Below are 5,178 nucleotides of genomic sequence, written 5' to 3'. Positions count from 1 at the left end.
TCCAGAAAATCCACTTTGAGTGCAGGGAGATCAGAATCCAATAGCATCTGCAGTCCTTCTTCAACCTCTGAATCTGATTTTTGCTCAAGTCCCTCAATTTCAGCCAGAAAATACCTGAAATCACAGAAAAACACACAAACTCATAGTAAAGTCCAGAAATGTAAATTTTATTTAAAAACTAATAAAAATATACAAAAAACTAACTAAATTATACTGAAAACTATGTAAAAATAATGCCAAAAAGCGTATAAGTTATCCGCTCATCACAACACCAAACTGAAATTGTTGCTTGTCCCCAAGCAACTGAAAATCAAATAGGATAAAAAGAAGAGAATATACTATAAATTTCAAAATATCAATGAAACTTAGCTCCAATCAGATGAGCGGGACTTGTAGCTTTTTGCCTCTTGAATAGTTTTGGCATCTCACTTTATCCATTGAAGTTCAGAATGATTGGCATCTATAGGAACTCAGAATTCAGATAGTGTTATTGATTCTCCTAGTTCAGTATGTTGATTCTTGAACACAGCTACTTTATGAGTCTTGGCCGTGGCCCTAAGCACTTTGTTTTCCAGTATTACCACCGGATACATAAATGCCACAGACACATAACTGAGTGAACCTTTTCAGATTGTGACTCAGCTTTGCTAAAGTCCCCAATTAGAGGTGTCCAGGGTTCTTAAGCACACTCAGTTTTTGCTTTGGACCTCGACTTTAACCGCCCAGTCTCAAGTTTTCACTTGACACCTTCACGCCACAAGCACATGGTTAAGGACAGCTTGGTTTAGCCGTTTAGGCCAGGATTTTATTCCTTTAGGCCCTCCTATCCACTGATGCTCAAAGCCTTAGATCCTTTTTATTTACCCTTGCCTTTTGGTTTTAAGGGCTATTGGCTTTTTCTGCTTGCTTTTTTTTTCGCTAATTTTTTTTCTTTTCTTTTTTTTTCGCAAGCTTTTGTATTCACTGCTTTTTCTTGCTTCAAGAATCATTTTTATGATTTTTCAGATTATCAAATAACATTTCTCCTTTTTCCTTATTCTTCAAAAGCCAACATATTTAACATTCATAAACATCAACTTCAAAAGACATATGCACTGTTCAAGCATACATTCAGAAAACAAAAAGTATTGCCACCACATCAAAATAATTAAACTAGTTTCAAGGATGAATTCGAAACCATGTACTTCTTGTTCTTTTGTTTTTTAGAACAGTTTTCATTTAAGAGAGGTGATGGATTCATATTCATAACTTTAAGGCATAGACACTTAGACACTAATGATCATATAGTAAAGACACAAACATAATTAAACATGAAGCATGGAAACCGAAAACAGAAAATAAATAGACAAGAAGATTAAGGAATGAGTCCACCTTAGTGAGGGTGGCGTCTTCCTCTTCTTGAAGAACCAATGGTGCTTTTGAGCTCCTCTATGTCTCTTCCTTGTCTTTGTTGCTCCTCCCTCATAGCTCTTTGATCTTCTCTAATTTCATAGGGTTGATGGAATGCTCTTGGTGCTCCACCCTTAGTTGTCCCATATTGGAACTTAATTCTCCTAGGGAGGTGTTGATTTGCTCCCAATAGTTTTGTGGATGAAAATGCATCCCCTGAGGCATCTCAGAGATTTCATGGTGAGGGATTTCCTCATGCTCTTGTTGAGGTCCATGATCTCTTGTTTGCTCCATCCTTTTCTTAGTGATGGGCTTGTCCTTTTCAATGAGAATGTCTCTGGCCTTAGGTGCCCTAGATGGTTATGGAAAAATAAAAAGCAATGCTTTTACCACACCAAACTTAGAAGGTTTGCTCGTCCCCGAGAAAAAGAAGAAAGAAGTGAGTAGAAAAAGAAAAAAATGGAGGAGATAGAGGTGTGTGAATGGTTCGGTCAAGGGGGTTTAGGTGGTTATGATGTGTGAAAAGGAATGAGTGATGGTTTGAATTTAAGTAGGTGGGTTGTATAATGGTTTTGAAGGAGTAATGGAGGTGATTGGTGGAGGTTAATTGAGGAAGAATATTATGAAAAGGTGTGAAGATGAGAGAAGAAGTGGTAGGGATCCTGTGGGATCCACAGATCCAGTGGGGCCAAGGATTTAACATTCCTGCTCCAATTAGGCGTGTAAAATGCCCTTGCTGTGCAATCCTGGCGTTTAACGCCAGATTGCTGCCTGTTTCTGGCGTTAAACGCCCAAATGTAGCTTGTTTCTGGCGTTTAACACCAGGCAGATGCTTGTTTCTGGCGTTAAACGCCAGCTTGGTGTCTGTTTCTGGCGTTAAACGCCAGACTGCTCTCCTCCAGGATGTGCTATTTTCAATGCTGTTTTTCATTCTGTTTTTGATTTTTCAGTAGTTTTTGTGACTTCACATGATCATCAACCTAATAAAACACGGAACAACAAAAAGAAAAGAAAATAGATATGATTAAATAACATTGGGTTGCCTCCCAATAAGTGCTTCTTTAATGTCAATAGCTTGACAGTGAGCTCTCATGGAGCCTCACAGATGTTCAGAGCATTGTTGGGACCTCCCAACACCAAACTTAGAGTTTGAATGTGGGGGTTCAACACCAAACTTAGAGTTTGGTTGTGGCCTCCCAACACCAAACTTAGAGTTTAACTGTGGGTGCTTTTGTTGACTCTGCATTGAGAGAATCTTTTCATGCTTCCTCTCCATGGTTACAGAAGGAGATCCTTGAGTTTTAAACACAAGGTTGTCCTCATTCAGTTGAAGGATCAACTCTCCTCTGTCCACATCAATCACAGCTTTTGCTGTGGCTAGGAAGGGTCTTCTAAGGATGATGGATTCATCCTCATCCTTCCCAGTGTCTAGGATTATGAAATCAGCAGGGATGTAAAGGCCTTCAACCTTTACTAACACGTCCTCTACTTGTCCATAAGCCTGTTTTCTTGAGTTGTCTGCCATCTCTAATGAGATTCTTGCAGCTTGCACCTCAAAGATTCCCAGTTTCTCCATTACAGAGAGTGGCATGAGGTTTATCCCTGACCCAAGGTCACATAGAGCCTTCTCAAAGGTCATGGTGCCTACGGTACAAAGTATTAAGAACTTTCCAGGATCCTGTCTCTTCTGAGGCAATGTCAGTTGATCCAGATCACTCAGTTCATTGGTGAGCAAGGGAGGTTCATCTTCCCAAGTCTCATTACCAAATAATTTGGCATTCAACTTCATGATTGCACCAAGGTACTTGGCAACTTACTCTCCAGTAACATCTTCATTCTCTTCAGAAGAAGAATACTCATCAGAGCTCATGAATGGCATAAGGAGGTTCAATAGAATCTCTATGGTCTCTAGATGAGCCTCAGATACCTTTGGTTCCTCAGAGGAAAACTCCTTATTGATCACTAGACGTCCCAGGAGGTCTTCCTCACTAGGATTCACGTCATCCTCCTCCCTTGTGGGTTCAGCCATGATGATTAAATCAATAGCTTTGCACTCTCTCTTTGGATTTTCTTCTGTATTGCTTGGGAGAGTACTAGGAGGAGTTTCAGTGACTCTTTTACTCAGCTGGCCCACTTGTGCCTCCAAATTTCTAATGGAGGACCTTGTTTCATTCATGAAACTTAAAGTAGCCTTAGATAGATCAGAGACTATATTTGCTAAGCTAGATGAATTCTGCTCAGAACTCTCTATCTTTTGCTGAGTGGATGATGGAAAAGGCTTGCTATTGCTAAACCTGTTTCTTCCATCATTATTAAAGCCTTGTTGAGACTTTTGTTGATCCTTCCATGAGAAATTTGAGTGATTTTTCCATGAGGGATTATAGGTGTTTCCATAGGGTTCACCCATGTAATTTACCTCTGCTATTACAGGGTTCTCAGGATCATAAGCTTCTTCTTCAGAAGAGGCCTCTTTAGTACTGTTGGATGATTCCTTCAATCCATTCAGACTCTGAGAAATCATATTGACTTGCTGAGTCAATATTTTATTCTGAGCCAATACGGCATTCAGGATATCAATTTCAAGAACTCCCTTCTTCATAGCCGTCTCATTACTCACAGGATTCCTTTCAGAAGTATACATGAACTGGTTATTTGCAACCATGTCAATGAGTTCTTTAGCTTCTGCAGGCGTTTTCTTTAGGTGAATGGATCCACCTGCAGAATGGTCCAATGACATTTTAGATAATTCAGAAAGACCATCATAGAATATATCCAGGATGGTCCATTCTGAAAGCATGTCAGAAGGACACTTTTTGGTCAGTTCCTTATATCTCTCCCAAGCTTCATAGAGGGATTCACCTTCCTTCTGTTTGAAGGTCTGAACATCCACTCTAAGCTTACTAAGCTTTTGAGGAGGAAAGAACTTGGCTAAGAAAGCCGTGACCAGCTTATCCCAAGAGTTCAGGCTATCTTTAGGTTGAGAGTCCAACCATACTCTAGCTCCGTCTCTTACAGCAAACGGAAAAAGCATAAGCATGTAGACCTCGGGATCAACCCCATTGGTCTTAACAGTATCACAGATCTGCAAGAATTCAGTTAAGAACTGAAAAGGATCTTCAGATGGAAGTCCATGAAACTTGCAGTTCTGTTGCATCAGAGAAACTAATTGAGGTTTCAGCTCAAATTTGTTTGCTCCAATGGCAGGAATTGAGATGCTTCTTCCATGTAAATTGGAATTGGGTGCAGTAAAGTCACCAAACATCTTCCTTGCATTGTTATTATTTTCGGCCATGTCTCCTTCTTTTTTGAAAATTTCTGTCAGATTTTCTCCAGAGAGTTGTGCTTTAGCTTCCCTTAGCTTCCTCTTCAGAGTCCTTTCAGGTTCAGGATCAGCCTCAACAAGAATGTTCTTATCCTTGTTCCTGCTCATATGACAAAGAAAGAAATAACAAAGAAAATATGGAATCCTCTATGTCACAGTATAGAGATTCCTTTATGTGAGTAGAAGAAAAGAAATTCGAACACCATGAGGAAGAGAGGGTTCGAATTTTTAGATGAAGAGAAGTGTTAGTAAGTAAATAAAATAATTAGAAAGAGCTGAGTGGGAGAGAATTTCGAAAATTAAATAAAAAGAAAAGAAAAATATTTTTGTTTTTAATTAAAATTAGAATTAGAATTCGAAAATTAAAAAGAAAAATAAAATTAAATTAAATTTAAAACAATTAATCAATTAAAAAGGAATTTTTGAAAAAGAGGAAGGGATTTTCGAAAATTAGAGAGAGAGTTAGT

At 38.8% G+C, this 5,178-nt stretch overlaps 1 non-coding gene across 1 annotated transcript; it reads left to right on the top strand.

Annotated features, from left to right (window-relative positions):
• Positions 1-4,180: 4,180 nt before the first annotated feature.
• LOC112746437 (small nucleolar RNA R71) lies at positions 4,181-4,288 on the top strand. The gene has a single exon (XR_003174322.1). It is a non-coding gene; the product is annotated as a small nucleolar RNA R71 (small nucleolar RNA).
• Positions 4,289-5,178: the final 890 nt, after the last annotated feature.

This window comes from Arachis hypogaea, chromosome 14 (genome assembly GCF_003086295.3).
Source record: "Arachis hypogaea cultivar Tifrunner chromosome 14, arahy.Tifrunner.gnm2.J5K5, whole genome shotgun sequence".
Lineage (NCBI taxonomy): Eukaryota > Viridiplantae > Streptophyta > Magnoliopsida > Fabales > Fabaceae > Arachis > Arachis hypogaea.
Note: the sequence above shows the minus strand (reverse complement) of the source record. Positions and strands in the feature narration are given on the sequence as shown.